The following is a 16,978-nucleotide window of genomic DNA, read 5'->3' as shown; positions in this document are numbered from 1 at the left end:
CGTTTAGATATGACAAGTGGGGAGGAAGGGGGTGTCGTGTATAACCCAGGTACAAGCTGGACATCCACATGACCCAGTCTCAAAGCGACTATCATCTGAAAAAAGCCTACCAAACAAAATTGTTTTAAAACTAACCAAGAATTTTGCTTGCCATTCTCTGAGAACATTAAAAAGCATACCATTCATAAGCTTTAAGAACAATTCTTAAACATCACTTTTGTCTTCTCAGTAATTCTTACATTTCATTAGCTCTGGAGTGTCTCATTCTCTTAACCCTTCACTTTCCATTTCTCCTGTCCTGAAACACTCAACAGTGTCAGCTCATGAGACTCTGTCTTCTATTCTCCTCGTCCTTTCCTTCTGTCTTGTCTCTGTTTATCCACTCTCCCAATTTTGAGTCATGAGGCCTAGGGGCCATCCTGAGAAAGGCAGAACTCTCCTTACAGGGAAGGCTTAGCAAAGCCATCAAAGACAATATTCTCTTCATGAGTAGATGGCAGAGAGGTTTATGCGAGGGCAGAGAAGTTATGTATTAACATTCTTGTGTCAATACATTTAAAAAATCATCACACAAAGAGAACACTAAAGTTTCGAGCCTTGGTGGTAGGACAGTGAAAGGCATATCATCACAGAAATGGGGAAGCCAAGGGATGAAATAGCACTGGGGCAACATGTCGAGTTTAGAACTGGGCACGTACTGGAGCTTCAACATCGCTCCGGGTGGAGATAGAAAAAGAAAGAAAAGAAAGATCAGGGACTTAGATTTGGGCATCATCCCCCAAAATGTGATAGTTAAAGAAGTAAAAGTGAATGGGAAGGGATATATAGAGGAAATAAAGAGAAAGATGAGAACAAAAAACAGAACTTTAGGAAACACTTACATGTCAGTCAGGGTAGGAGTTGGCAAGAGGATTCAGAAAAGGAGAGAGAAACCCGGAGAAACCCTGGGCCTCACCCAGACCAATTCCATCAGACTCTCTGGAGGTGGGATTCATGCACTAACATTGTCGGCAGCTTCCCAAACAGTTCCTGGGCAGCCAACATGGAAAACCATTGTTCTAGAGGCTTATGTGATGCTTGATGCATTTTAAGGTTGGGCAGGAAAGCAGTTATACAGGAATAAAATCCTGTTTTATTGGATTTAAAAACCAGAAACTCTAATATTCCCATTTTTCTGAGGAACCTGAGGCTAAAAGAGATTAATTTTGTGACCTTAAACAAGAAACTTAATTTCCAACCTCGTGCTTTCCTCTTACTGTCATAGACACAAACTCATCTCCCTCATGTTCTCTCCTGTCTCCTCGTCACTTTCAGCTCCAGTTCCCTACTGCCCCTGTCCTGAGACTTTCTGTCCCTTGTTCCACAACTGTGCATTCCTTTGGAAGGCTCTCAGTTCAGACTGAGAACACCTATAGTTCTGTCAGGTAAAAGACTCACCTGAGGTACCTTCTGCAGACCAGACCACACAGGGCAGAGGAAAACCCTTTAAGGAGCTCTCTCATCGTTTTGTGAGCCTGGAGGGAAGATAAACCTCTAGAAGAAAATCTAAGTAGGGGACATGCTCTTTTCTGAGGTGCCGGAGGTGGAGCTGCCTGACTTCTAGTACAGCCCCCTCCTCAGAGCTCCCAGCAGCACCCTCTGTGCTGTTTATGAATTGGCGTCAAAGTCTGGGGCTGTGGTGGTGAGCCTGCCAGAGCTGATGAGGCCATAGCATTTGTGGGAATTCTGTGACTCCAGAAGGCAAAAGGTCAGTTTCTTTTCATTGACAGTGTTCTTGCTGCCCGAGGGTTTATCTCTGGGAATCTTGACTGGTTTCCAGGGTCAGGCTTCACCTCCATTGTTATCTGGAAACACAGGAACAGCCTTTTTGTCGGGCTAGACTGGGTTACACATTGGACCCTGTTCCTCACGGCTCTGTAATCACGCCCTTCCCCCACGAGTAAAGTTCTACCCTCTTCCAAAACAGCGGGAAGAGATTTTTAAAAAGACTCAAACCTGCTCATATTCCTCTCCTACACATATATTTGAGCTTGATTTATACTCCCCTCTCCTTTTCTCTCTGGGCGCTTCAGAAGTCCCCATGAATGTGATCCAACGTTGGAATGCACTCTGGAGTTTGAGGACACGCCCGAGATACCCTGCAAACACTTGTCTTTCACCCATCCTCATACACAGAAAGGATGTGCCCATATAACCCCTGAACTCACACATGACTCCACCAGTCCACAGCCACACTAAAAGTGGGTTCGAGTTACACATGTGCTTTCTTACACCTCAGCTCACACACTCCCACCTGGAGGCTTATGTACACAGGGCCTGTTCATTCCCAGTAGAGCCAACATCTGTGTTCACAGCCACATCAAAAACACACCTTTGGGTTTCTAGGAAACAAATGGCAATAGAGAAGGGAAACAGGGCATCTGAAAGAATGGCTCTGCTCCTTCCTCTTCTGTCCTAAAGCAAAGCAACCAGGATCTTTTGGGCTAATTTGGTGTGCTGGGCTGCAGTGTAGACTCTTACAATAGCTCTGATCTGACTCCAAGACTAAAAGCAGCAGTCTCCTTCCCTGCCATGTCTGCTGGGTGCCTCCAGCTGTCCTGGGCGATTCTCCCCAAACACAAACTATTAGCATTTCCTGTTAAAACATTTCTAATAAATAAATGAATACATCATCTTCCCAACCCGAAGCAGGTCTGAAAGCTACTAGGAGCTCCTCCGAGCTAAGAACGGACATGGACCACCCAGCACCAGCCCACTGGCTTAGGGCCAATGCTGCTTTTGTTTGAATTCCTGTATGAGTAACTGCTCAAGCTGACGCCAGCCAAACTCAGTGAAATATTATTTTTAATATTAAATAAATAGATGGTGGGATGTGTTGATCTTTTTTTTTCCCTGTAAGTTGCAGCATCACACAACATAGAAACCGGCTCTTGTATCCAGATTTCCTCAGAGAGCAGAAAGAAGGTTGACATTGTCTTTGACCTTCTTCATGGAGCCTTTCCCCCCACCCCAGGAGACAGAAAAGACCCAGTTGGTGTTGACAGGACCCTATTTGGAGTCAGCTGGGACTTTAAATTATAGCAAAGCTTGCATAGGATCACCAACTATTTTTGTTCATTTTTCTCACTTACTGTTTCCTTCCAATAAACAGAAAGCACATGTTCTTTATATAAAAATCAGAAGGCACAGATCAATAAGAGGCTGCTGAAATACCACTATCCACGAAGAGATAATTACTGCTAAATTTTGGTGAATACTCTTACATTTTTATATGTATATATCCCACTCATGAATGTTGATTTCACAAAAAATGGGCTCACATTGTGTGTGTGTGTGCGCGTGTGTGTGTGTGTAATTTTTACACACAATTAATTTGGGGCTTCTATTTCATAGTCCCCTAAAACTCTACTTGTAAGGACTGCACAACGCCCCACCGTTTGCATATGCCACAGGATGCTCAACCAGACTCCCGCTGTTGTATATTAAGCTTGTTTCCAAGTTTTTGCAATACAAACAAACTCCAGTAAACAAATCCTTGCCTAAATCTTTGCTTACATCCTTAATTATTTTCTTAGGATAAAGTCCCCAAAGTAGCATTTTGAGACTTTGGGTACATACTGTCAAATTTCCCCTCTGGAATGATTATACCAACTTACAGTGCCAACTAGCAGGAACTCCAAACCTTCCCCTGCTTGTTGTCATGCTGCATATTCTTCTTCTTTTTTTTAACGTTTATTTATTTTGAGAGACGGAGAGAGAGAGACAGAGTGCGAGCAGGGGAGAGGCAGAAAGAAAGGGAGACACAGAATCCAAAGCAGGTTCCATGCTCTGAGCTGTCAGCACAGAGCCCAACCTGGGGCTCGAGCTCACAAACCAAGAGATCATGACCTGAGCTGAAGTCAGATGCTTAACCTACTGGGCCACCCAGGTACCCCTGCATATTACTCTTTAAAAACAATCTTTGACAATTTGTTCGGCAAAGAAACCAAAAAACAAAAACTGATCAACCTTAAATATTTAACATGAGAGGTGAACTGTATGGAACTTTTTAAGTCTAGGAGGTGGGTCCTTGTGGGTGGCTGCAATGTTGGGCAGTGAAGGGGACAGACAGAAAAGGACTGGCTGTGATGGCCTTGAGGAAGGCTCAGACAGGTGAGAAGACTTTAACATCAAGCAATACTGGATGAAGTCAGTTCTCTGAAGTTCCAGGGTGAGTCAAGACAAGAGGCTCTACCATGAGAGGATTCCCAAAATGCATTCTCAATGAATTTCATTTATTTGGAGGGAAAAGACACTGAGGTCAAGGAGGTTTGGGGAACGTTGGTATAAATCAGGCTAGACCTATTTTTTCATAACAGGATTTCGCCTGTAAAATACTAATGAGGGATGCGGAAGCTCCAAGCGTGGAGGGGTGGTTGTATACAATGGTTCCTGGTTCCTGAGCTTATTTAAGCACAGATCCAGACCCACCTTGCATCTTTTTTATTTTCCACAGTACATCTCATGAATCTAGCACTTGGTGGAACATCCTTTAGGAACCACAGACTGATGCTGTAAGTGGAAAATAGTTTTCACACAAAGGGCAGAGAATGGGAGATGGGACAAGAAAGAGGGGATGGGGGAAGAGACAATGAAGAAAACGAGGAAGCAGGAGAATGGAAGGAAAATGAGAAAAAAGGGACAGAACAGAAACACAAAGGGGAAAGGAAAGGAGAATAGGATGTAGAGAGAGAAGGGGAAAATTTAAGAGAATGAGGAAAAGAAAGAGTGGAACAGGAAGTACCAGTAGAGAGGCCCCCTGGGACTAGAACCACATCCCCACTGCTTTTAGGAGAGACCCAGGTGCCTGTAATCTCCTCCATGCTCAACTCCTGTTCAGGCCACCCCAGCCCCCCAGCGTGTCACTCTCTATGGAGGGTTCTCTCTGGCATTGTTACCCATCTTGCAGCCCCTTGTTCAATGGTTGGTACTTAAAATGCAATAATTCATTAGCAAGGGAAACTCAGAATATAGAAATAAATGGTGGCTCCTAAAAAAACCTAGAAAAAAAATAATACATAGAATAAGAAAATCCAAAAATTACTACTTCTCTTATTGATGTCGTGTAGCTTCTTGTAGCACAATAGGATGTGACCAAAACTAAACAAACATTCTCTACTCAGCCAGGAAGTCTAGTTGCCTAAAGAAACTGACAGCTTTTAAATGCCAGCTGAGCCTTTCACCCAAGAGAGCCTGCTTTCAAACAAACTGAAAGTACCAAAGTGGTAAAATAAATTCCTAAAAGCTTAAGTGCAGTGCATGTACACAGTGCTGAATCCTTTAGAATTCCCCAACAAAAAGATATTTACTTATTTAATGAAAGCTATTTGCTATTAAAAAAAAATCTCACGTAACACAGGCTAAGATAGAAGTAGGCATTTTGAAATAAACTCATAGAGTCATCCAAATTGAAAGCCTCTAGAGTTCTCAGTAAATTTAACATCAGATTTCATTAGAACAGTGATTCCCAACCTCTTAATCACTGTGACTTTTTTTTTTTTTTTAGGATTGTTCTTTGAAGCCAGTCATTTATCTTAGGTCTTTGCTCTATTCAATTCCACAGTTATTCATGAGTTCCATGCTGGACTGTCTGGTTGGCCAATGATATTCCAAAAATTTCTGTAATTTCAAAAATGTAAGTTACAGTGACTAGTGTGATACACCTAGGGTCAGTGAATACAGTTGATACTATTCTATCCAATAGAAAAGAAACTTGGCATTTAGTTAACCTAGTCAACCCCATCAGAGGCAAGGAGTTGGCCCTTCATACTATTAAAAATAAGACATAAACCATTATTACTGATTTTATAAATACCCCACCAATCCAAGACCCCAAGGGTGAAAATCCTTGCATTTGAGATTTTTCTGGAAACCTTCCAGCTTTCAATATTTGGTGCATACTTAAGAGTTGACTCATCTTAGGCCTCTAAACCAGGGGTGGCCAGTGACAGCACATGTGTTCCTGTTCTCACTTTCTGTGCCTGTCGCAGGCGTCTCTAATCCATCTCTACAAACTTTCCCATTGAATGACTTTGTTGTTGTTGTTGTTGTTGTTGTTGTTGTTACTTCTTAATACAGTGTTTCAAGCAACCAGTGAATCAGAGCTGGTGCTGAAGATGAAACCAGCTTGTCTTTCCTGCTCTACCCCATGTCTTAGGTGATTTGTTCATAAGGCAAGTGCAGGGGATACAGGCTCAGAATTCTTCTGAACAGGGATACTTGAGATTCCATAATAAGGGTGGAAGATGTAGAAATGGGGGGAACTAAGGGATGCCAAGTCACAGAGAGTAAGATGACTTTTATCTCCACTGGCAGCTGATTATAAATAGCCCTTTATCATTCTTTTTGCTTTCTGTACTCCTCTTCCTAACACAGGTGCAAGGATTGGATAAACAGGTATGGAAATAAACAGGAAAGGTTAGTTCAAGAATGGGTTAGTCTAGGCTGGGGAAACTTCCAAAATGGTCTTGGAATAATACTGGTACCACCCTGCAGGGCCATGGCAATCAGAGTTTCCTGGTCTCCCAAGTCCTTTCTCTCACATTAATTCCTTGGAGCTTGCCAGCCCTGTGAGAAATGCAGAAAAGATGTCATGTTCTCTTTTTATTCATGAGGCAAGAGAAGATTAAAGAAGGTGAGTGGTTTTGCAAAGTCACATGGCTAGGAAAGGATGGAATTGGAAAAAGAACTCAGATTTGAACATTTCGAGGTCAACGCTCTTTCTGATGCATTTGTGTTACTCACATTGGGGTATAATGGGCCAGGATAGGAAGGGTAGGGCCAGGCGATTATTTCAAAGATTTGGGATGAAATGGCACTTCTCAAGATTTTCTCACATCTTGATATAAAAAATGTAAAGGCACATTATGAAGTAGAACACAGAATTTGCAAATTTTTTATGATAAAAATACAAGATTTTGAAGCTATTGGCTCTATGTGGACCCATTGTGGCCCTTTCCCAGACTTCTGATGATGCTTTCACTGTTCCCTTCTGGTGGTAACAAGGGAAATGGATTATCCTTCACCACACTACCTCTCACCTCTTTTTCCCTCCTCCTCCTTGCTCTTCTTTGTCATTTTTATTTACATAAGTGATGTTGCCATTCTCAGAGACCCCCAAAGGTAGCTTGCTTGTAATTCATCTCAGAGGCCTGGGGCTGCCATGGTCAGGCTCTGGTGAGGGTCTATCCCTGGATTACAGACAGCTGCCTTCCTGCTATGTCCTTATAGGGCAGAGAGAGAGAGAAAGGCTCTCTGCTGTATCTTCTTATAAGCACACTAATTTCATCGTGGAGGCTCTGCCCTCATGGCCTTGTCTGAACCTAATTTTCTCCCAAAGACCTCATCTTCAAATACCATTGCATTGGGGTTAGGGATTCAATAAATGAATTTGGAGGGAACACAATTCAGTCTATAGTGATCAGTTAGGATGATTTCAATTGTAAATAATAGAAGATCCAACTCAAGAGGCTTAAACAATAAGAGGCATTTGTTGGCCCAGATAACTGGAGGGAAATTAGGGTGAGCCCCAGGATTAGGTGATACAGATCCAGAATTAGGTGAACCATATCATCAAGGACTTTGATGGCCATAGTGTTGCCTTCATACTAACACTGTTTATTCTCTCAATGTGGGATGTCTGAAACTTTGGGCTTCCTGGTTCACCTCTGTGAACATGTCTCATTAACCAGAATTATGGTATGGAGTGATTCCCAAACCAGTCACTGTGGCCAGTGTGATGGACTTTACTGATTCACTTAAACCAAAGTTCACTCCAAGAGCTGAAGGAAGATTCTGAATTCCACAGCTGCTTCATAATCTAGGAGAGAAAGGAGCCAATCTGGGAGGTGACTATGGTGTCCACTACAAGTTCCTCTTAACAACTCTCCACTTAAACTGTTGACTGTAGCTGGTACATGGCAAGTTCTAAGTAAGTATGATCTGTCTAACTGACTATCTGCCTGTTTATTATGAGCTAGAGTGAAGATCCTGGGAAGGGTAATAACGGGATGGACCCTACAGAAAACATGAAGGGAAAGGCTATGAATATTAAGGTCAACACCCCTCTGGACTCTTATCTTGTGGCAACACAAAAGAATTCAAGAAAGGGATGGAGATCTCTGGTCCTGAAGACTGCATTTGGGGTTTCACTGGGTTCACACTTCATTTGCATCCACTCCTTTCTCCAGGTCTGGGAAGAGCCATATTTATATTTCTTCCACACAGAAATTGGCATCATATCATGTCAGCTTTCTAGGATCTGAGTTTTTATTTAAATCACTTTGCAAATGATTTCAGAATATATATATGAAAATATAAATATGAATATAAATAGATATTTATATATCATTAATATAATAATAAAATAAATATATGTATGTTGGGAATTCATGATACTAAGTGTAATAAGCCAGTCACAAAAGGAAAAATACTGTGCGATTCCACCTATGAGGTATCTGGAGTGGTCACATTCATAGAGACAGAAAGTAGAACACTGGTTGTCAGAGGCTGGAGGAAGACAGATGGGGAGCTACTGTTTAGTGGGGACAGAGTTTCAGTTTTGCAAGATGGAAGAGGTTTGGAGATGTGTGGTGGTAACGGTTTCACAACAATAACTACTGCTGAACTGTATACTTAAAAATGGTTAAGGTGGCAAGTTTTATGTTATATGTATTTTGCCACAGTTAAAAAAAAAAGTCAGGAGTCATATGTGGGCTTCGCTTTCTTTTACCTTACTGTCACCATCATTCTTTTTTTTTTTTTTTTTGATGTTTATTTTTGAGAGAGACACACACATCGTATGAGCGGGGGAGGGGCAGAGAGAGGGAGACACAGAATCCAAAGCAGGTTGCAGGCTCTGAGCTGTCAACACAGAGCCCGACACAGGGCTTGAACCCATGAACCGTGAGATCATGACCTGAGGTGAAGTTGGGCGCTTAACTGACTGAGCCACCCAGGCGCCCGCCATCATTCTTTAATAGCCTCTTTTCTATTTCCATTATAAACATCTTACTTGAATGGCCAGCAAAATTTTTTCCCACCTCAGGCATCTGGACTTTTTTTTTTTTTTTTTTTAATGGTTAAATTTAGACTTTCTATTGAGGTACTCTATATTTCTTTCTAGATTTACAATGTTTTTTTTTTTTCTTCCCCTAAAACGTGCCTTTCCATTTTTACCCTCCGTGACAGTGGAGTTCTTTTGCAGCTTTTTTTCTTTTTTCTTTCCCAAATAAGCTAACTTTAGTTAATTTTAGCCTAACCACATTTTGGGTAGGATTTAGCAAAAGCCAAATTCTACCACTTATTGGGGCTGTAGCCTGAATGTTCCATGCCCCCCTCCCCGGGTGCTTTCTCAAGGGTTACTTCCTCTGCCAGGCCCTTTATGAACATAATTTCACTGGGTTACCCAGCTTCCCTAAGAGGTCTGTATATCACCACCATTATACACGGGGACACTCAGAGGGAGTTAGGTAACTTATTCAAATCTCTCAGGTGGTGTCTTTGGCTCCAAAGCTTTGTAATGTCTTTCTTTCTGTACTACACTGCCTGCACCCTGTCTTTTCCTTCTACTCCAAGGCATTAGGATATCTCTATTTCCGACCCCTTGGAGCACTGAATCCCTTTGTGGGGATTGAAAAAGCCTGCTAGTGAGAGCTGGCAGTAGAGTCCTCTGCTGTAGAGATGGGTCATCAGAGCTTTCGGACTCACCCCTTCTGTCTCCCCTGTCCAGCTGCCCAGGTCTTGCTCTCACCCCAATTCTCCAGCAGCCATCACCACACCTAACCCAGTGGACACTTCGATCCTCTCCTTGAGCCAGCCTGGGTGGAGACAAATTCCCATCTTCCCTGTTTTGAGCAGAAGCAAGGAGAGAACATATCAAAAGTAAAGGCACATTTACTGTGAATGTAAGATGAAACCAAATCAAATTGCAACCAGGAAAGACAAAAGGGGGATCTTTTTCATAATTGAACTGCAGTCCTTCCAGAGTGGCTGAGGATTGATCTGGCTGCAGCTCTATTCCCCATCTGCCCTCCAGATCTCCTCAAGGGGAAAGAAGCCAAATTTTGACTCCTTCATCCTTCCTGGGCCAACAGTGGGTCTGGGGCCAAATGGACCATTGCTCCTAGAGCCAGAACCCTCACATCTCTCCAACATCAAAGTGACGTGACACCTGGAACCTACTGCCCTCTCTTGGAGGGGAACTGGTAAAGGAAACTAACATATTGAGCATTAGTGTGAGAAGAGCATGGGATGTGAAGACATGCCCACAAAAAAGGCGTTGCAAGGAAGAGTTAAGAGTGTGTTCAGATTTCCAGCAGCATCCACCACTAGTGGTGAGATCGCAGGCTGGGCAAATCATCCCACCCCTCTGTGTCCCATTTCCCTCTTATGTTGGGTATCTGAGAGGACTGAAGAGGTAAATGCACACAGCACTCAACAACATCCCAAAGTGTTCACTTTTATCAATGACCCTATGCATTAGGTGTCAGTACTCCAACTGCACCAATGAGGCAGCCTTTGAACGCAGGTCTGCTGTGGTCAGGGCTCACATTCTTTCCATTTCCCTATTGCAGTGGCCCTAGTATGAGGACTTGTTCTCATACTGCCTTGCACCATTACCAAGCTGCACATTTGTGGAGTCCTTAACAGCCCTAAGTAAATAGCTGTTTGAATTGAATGCATGAATGCCCATGTTAGTGAAAGGAGAGGAAATGATTTGAATTTGAGAGACAGAAAAAGCATTTATATCAGAAGCAAATAGATTAATTCATTTAGACAGTCAGTTGGTTAATATTTACAGAGTATTCATAGGATACCTGGCCCTATTCATATAGGTTATACCATTGGGGATGCCTGGAGGAAGTGGGGCAGGTGGGGAGGGGGCAGAGGATTGGAGGCATGGGGAAAGTTGGTCTAAAAAAATAAAAGTCTGAATTATAATATTTAATATTAATATTACTTTATAGTCTTCAGGCAATTGTAATCCTCAAACTGAGCTAAAAAAAAGTGTTAGAGAAAGTAAAAACTGATAATGTGACTTATAATAACTGTATTAATAGTTGTTATATAAAAATATTTATGTCCTCTTCTATCCCCAAATCCTGGTTACATGAATGCTTTGTATAATCTCTCAAAGCTAGTGATTTTAAATTCCAAATTAGCACAGACCCCAGGTGAAGGTTTTTATTGGATTGCTGCTATGGGCAGAAAGTACTTATAAAAAAGACACCATGCCTTGGATTGAAGGACAAGATTCTAGAGAGCAGGACTTTGTGTCTTTTAAATATTTTTCATTAACTTATTTTTAATTTTTTTTAACTGTTTATTATTTTTGAGAGAGAAAGAGAGAGACAGAGTGTGAATGGAGAAGCGGCAGAGAGAGAGGGAGGCACAGAATCTGAAGCAGACTGCAGCCTCTGAGCTGTCAGCACAGATCCCAACATGGGGCTTGAACTCACAAACCATGAGATAATGACCTGAGCTGAAGTTGGCCACTTAACCAACTGAGCCACCCAGGTGCCCCAGAATCTCATGTCTTGAAGGAGGTTTATGTTCCTTGATTCAATCATTCATTAGATTTATGAAGAGGACAGGCAGCAAATAGGAACCTCAAAGGTCAGAGGCATGTGCAGTTAGTTGGGGGTAACACCACCATAGCTGGGAAGGCTTGATGTAGTTAGGGTTGTGGGTAGATTGGTGGAGAGGGGGGAAGAGAGAGAGGAACCTGGGCCACAGATCCCTCAGTGTGGGCATCTGCAGGTTCAGACAGGTGAGGGAACAGACAGGTTGAAGCAGGTTAGATCACAGGTGACACAGGAAGAAAGGGCCCTTGGGAGTGGCTCTCAAGCATGAATCCTTGAAATAAGTGTTGAAATAGAAGTGAGATGAATCTGGAGACCTCACTCCTCTTGCAGCCAATCTTGAGTCACTAAATGGATTCTGGTTGTTGCAGAAAGGGGACTCTCGGAGGAAGTCTAGTAAAGTGCCTCCAAGCATATTTGAATCCCAATCTGTCACAGGTTGAAGAATCTTGGTGAATCACTTAATCTTTAGGCTTCTACTTCCTCATCCATAAAGTGGGGATGACAACAGTATCTGCCTCACTGGGGTTACGAGGATTAAAGAACTTGATGAATGTCACAAGCTCACCATTGTCCCCAGCACCTTGGTGCTCCATACCAGGCAGTGATGATTATTATTGCACTGGAGAGACCTAGGGCTATCACTTTTGGTTTGTGAGCCCCGCAAGGGCAGGTTCTATGGTTTTATCTTTAAGTACTATTAAATTACTTAGTTGATCATTGTTATTGTTGCTAATAAAATAACATTTAGCTTTCCTGAAACATGGCTTCTGCCTCTAGTGGTGACTAATACCTGATAACAAGCAAACTCTCTGGAATCAACTCTTCCAGGGTTTTTTCAACCAGAAAAAATAGATGGCTGAAGAATAGCCATACAGTTAAGCTGTCATGTGAGTTTTCCCCACTCCCATTGCTTGTCTTCACTTTATTCCCTGAACCCCAGATCCCAATAAAGGAGATAGCATAGACAGAAAGAAGAAAGAAATATGAAAGCAAAAATAGTTTTTGACTCAGAGGGTTGGAAGGCATTGAAGGTTCTCCAGACCAACCACCTCACAGTCAACAAAGAGTGATAACAGTGATGTCAAGAAGGAAATGGAGAGAAGTGGAAGGAGGGAGGGAGCCCTCCAGAGAGAGGCAGGGGTAAAGGATATAAAGTGGCTGGACAGAAGCTTTGCTCCTAATTACAATGTTAACAACTGATTGGTGTCATGCTGGATAGGCTGAGATCCTCGGGGAGTAGACAGGAGGTCTCTTCTCCCTATCTTCTCCCACTTAAATTTCTTAGTACTTGATGCATCTTTCCATCTTTCTTTGCAATCTTTTTCCTTTTGAAATGTCTCTCTACATCTCTTTTATTCTGAGCATAAACTTTTTTTTTTTTTTTAGAAAAGTCCCTTCACTTCCTTATTTTCTCTCCCTCTGCCTCTCCAACTCTCTATCTCCTGCCCTTTTGCCCTTCTGTTCTGGTTGCTTATTTCCTTTTCTGTCTTACTTGCCATCCATCTTGCTCTAATGCCACATATGAGTTTTTATTCATCCTCAGCCCAAGATAACTCCATCCCTTCATGGAGAGGAAGATCTAGGAAAAATCCAGAGCTCTGGGTTCTGGCCCTTCTCTTATTGTGCAGCTCTGTTATTCCTTTAGTGTTTTTAATTCTCAGTCTCAGCATTGAAAAGAGAGAATGAGCTAGGATACTGCTCAGTACTGCTCTCCATGAATTACATTTCAACTAAAGGCTTAGAAGACACAGCTTCATTGATTAAGATGCAAGATGTTCCAGCCAATGTTATGCCACTGATGTTATGCTTTTATGGGATGAGATATTCTGGTGGAAACCCAGCCTCAGCTACTCTGCAGCCTACAGGCATTGGGACACTTTGTAATATTTGGTACACTTTGCTTTGGAATTATGGAGACTTTGGCAGAAAGTTCTTTCAAAGTCAATGTAGTCTACCCTGTCCCCTGATGTCTGCATCCCTGAATCCAGGGAAGGGGACACTCACTATTTCCCAAGGCAGCCCAGTCCATTTCATGGCCAAGTAAGAAAGCTGAATTTTCAAAGAAAACATTCTCATGTTTGGTCATGGTGGTGGTTTGCTTAGCAAACTATCCGTCCATGAATGACAGTTATTCTCAATTCTCAGCAGCTACAGGTCATTCCCCTCCAATCAAGTTCTTTGCAAGAGAAAGGGCTCTAAAATTATCAGAATACTGGATTGTTTGTCTTCCTGAAATTTACAGATGTAGAGATAAAAATGTGTTTGTCGTGCAGGGATCCGTCCTCGTCAGCCTCATCATCAGGCATAATAATGTCTAACACTTCTGTAGACTTACTAGGCACAAGACATTATTCTAGCCATTTGTATATGTTAAATCAAGAAAATATGATTTCTCTAAATAACTTTCCTATTTCCTTCCCTAAAGGGGTTTGAATATAATGACACATCAACAAGAGAAGGAACCTAAATGTCATCTGGTCCAATCCCCAGCTTTGCCGATAAATCCCAGAGAGGTTATCTGCCTTACCTTAGGTCACCCAGCTATAGTGGTAGAATGGGACCTCAAGTGTTTTAATAACAAGCTCACTATTTAGAGCCAGGATCAAGGAAGGTATGTAGGGAACCTGAGATTCTTTTTCTGGAATACTCTGCCTCATTCTGCTTTACCTGTGGCTAGTACTCAGCCATAAAGGTGCCAAAATCACCCTTCTATTTTTCCTACCTTCTTATCTTTTAAAATAAGCCCTTCTTTGAATCTCCTTTCAGCACTTGTATCATCTGTCCTTTCATTTCCCAGTATACTTAAAAACTTTTCGAATGTAGCCAAGTGAGTTTCTCTCCAGGTTAAAGTGAGATTTCTGGTTTTGGAACAAAACAATCATTTCAACTTCATTGCCATTGACTCTTATCAGAACAATTGCCAAACACAGTTTGGTTGACTAATTCAAGATCTGTTGGATCTTTTTCCTTTGGTGGCCTGTAGTAAAGGATATAAGAAACAGTGGGAGGGCAGGTGTCATGGAGAGGAGACCTTTGGGTAGAAAAGGAGATGGATAGTATCTTTTCTGGTTACATGTTGAACAGAACATCTCTCTGGAGGGAGAAAAGCAAGCTGCCTCCCTGTTTGCTTTGATGGAAATCCATCTAAATTTTGCTTCTGGTACAACCCAGGAGCACAGTATGAAACTCCTGCCCAACTCTGACTGTGAACATTTCTTCCCAAGAAGCTCTGTTTCCAATCTACATTTGGAACTAGGTCTGGCAATATTCATAAAGAGGAAAGATTTTGTCCTCTCAGAACACAGGAATATTCTATGTCAGCAGCTGCCTTTTTCTCAATATGAGTTTGGTGCATCGGTTATTTTAAAATCATACTTGCCTTCAAATGTTGACAACTTTATAAACAGTATGGACATGGACAGATAAATCAAATTCAATTTATAACTAATGCTAAGGTAATTCCCAAACGATTTTATTGTACAGAATATTATTCAGAATGTTTGTTGGGTTTAAGTTTCTCTTGTTTTTTATTATTTACTTTTATTTATTATTATTATTATTATTATTATTATTATTTTTAGAGATAGAATGCAATTGGGGGAGAGGAGCAGAGGAAAAGAGAATCTTAAGCAGGCTCCACATTCAGCGTGGAGCCCGACCTGGGGTTTGATCCCACGACCCTGGGATCATGATCTGAGCTGAAGTCAAGAGTTGGACACTCAACCGAGTCATCTAGGCACCCCTTATTTTTAATATAGATATAATTATAGTTGTATTTGTTGGGAAAAAGTACTTGAGAGATTGGTTGGTTTTTAGTTAGGTTTTGGGCAAAAGTGTGTTTTCCTCAGTTGTACGAACTTTTCTCCACTTCCTAGCTAGAAAGATGGGGTTTGTGTGCATTTTAGGGTCACACATACCTGGGGCTGAATCTTCATTCTACCACTTACAGTTGTGGAAGTGTGTGTGTGTGTGTGTGTGTGTGTGTGTGTGTGTGTGATTTAGTCCTTTGAACTTCGACTTCCTTCTGTGTAATAGCACTTCTCTCACAAGCCAACCTGAGTGTCAAACAAGATATTTGGAAAGCACATGGAATAAGTTTGCATAGTGCTAGGTATATAGACACTCAGTAAATGTTAGCTTCCCTGTTTGTGTGTGTGTGTGTTTGGAGTGAAGAAGGGAAACTAAGTTGACGAGTAAAAATTGGAGGACCATTCCAGAAATAAACAATCAAACTAACAAAAAAAGTCAAACACAAAACAGAAAGGAACTGAGGGCTGAGAAATGGCAAAAACATTTAGAAAAATGCTATCAACAGGTATTTACTAAGCTATTTATATGTTTAGGTCCTTTACCAGGTGACCAACACGTGGGACTCAACGATACACTCGTTTGAAGAGATAAGATTTATTCATTTGTAAAATAGATAATGAAAATGCAAAGAAGTTGTTCCTCCTGGAGTTGAGAGGAGAGAGCAATCTCTGTGCTTATGGCATCTTTGGAGACAAGAGAGAAGTTCAGTGGTGCTGAGGGTGGGAGGCAAGGGCAGATGAGAAAACCTTGACATGACCAGCCTTTTGAGTCTTATGACTAAGGCTTGGGAATGGCTGAACAAGGTGAGACAACTGAGTTGTTGTTGTTGTTGTTTAAATAGCAGTGGTGAAAAATGATCTTGATATTTTTTTGAACAACAGAAAATCCCAAACAAGCCTAAATGGGGCTGGATAGTCTCACTGCATTTATGCTAAGGGAGTGGTGGTGGTGGGTGGACAAGCTGAAGCCATACAGTGCACACTCCTGGCTTCCTTATTGGGACTGAGAGATACCCATACCCTTTGTTGAGTTACTTATCCGGATCCTCCTTAAGCTCCCTTTCTTTTTTCCCAGCAGATCCCGGGAGAGATGTCCTTTCAACCCCGTGTCTCTGCTAAATGCCTTTTGGATCTAAGCAGTGGAGCCCATTGGATGACTGGACTAACTCAGAGACTATTACTGAGGCTTATTAGGCTGGCAAAAAGAATTCTAGCCAAATCTTCCAGGTTAGAAGAGAAATGACAGCTGCCCCCGAAGGGATTCCCAGGATGGAGCACAGCAACCATCCTACAAAGGGTTAATACTCCCCCTCCCCTGGCCCCCAACTTGCTGCCAGAGATCAGCTAATCTGATAATTACAGCAACAAACACAGTTTAGACAAACAAGACCTGACCCTGAGGGTTTGGAATGAAAACATTTACTCTCTCCTTCCCCAGAGAGACGGTGCCTGGAGCGTACACACAGAGACACTGGGAAAATACCCCTGTGCTGGAGCGAGGGGTGAAAACATCTGTGTTCCTGAGCTGCTTGGGAAGATAGCGTT

The 16,978-nt window shown here is 42.1% G+C and overlaps 1 long non-coding RNA gene across 4 annotated transcripts in view; it reads right to left on the bottom strand.

Annotated features, from left to right (window-relative positions):
- Nucleotides 1-5,902: 5,902 nt before the first annotated feature.
- The window catches only part of LOC122202249, a 31,224-nt gene continuing 20,148 nt past the window's right edge, over nt 5,903-16,978 (bottom strand). For all 4 annotated transcript variants that reach the window (XR_006194545.1, XR_006194543.1, XR_006194542.1 and 1 more), the window contains 2 exons: nt 9,748-9,884; nt 5,903-6,606 (listed from right to left, as the gene is read on the bottom strand). This is a non-coding gene — a long non-coding RNA (uncharacterized LOC122202249). The remainder of the gene's footprint in view (nt 6,607-9,747; nt 9,885-16,978) is intronic.

The sequence above is a fragment of the Panthera leo genome, chromosome D2 (assembly GCF_018350215.1).
Source record: "Panthera leo isolate Ple1 chromosome D2, P.leo_Ple1_pat1.1, whole genome shotgun sequence".
NCBI classification, from domain to species: Eukaryota; Metazoa; Chordata; class Mammalia; order Carnivora; family Felidae; genus Panthera; species Panthera leo.
Note: the sequence above shows the minus strand (reverse complement) of the source record. Positions and strands in the feature narration are given on the sequence as shown.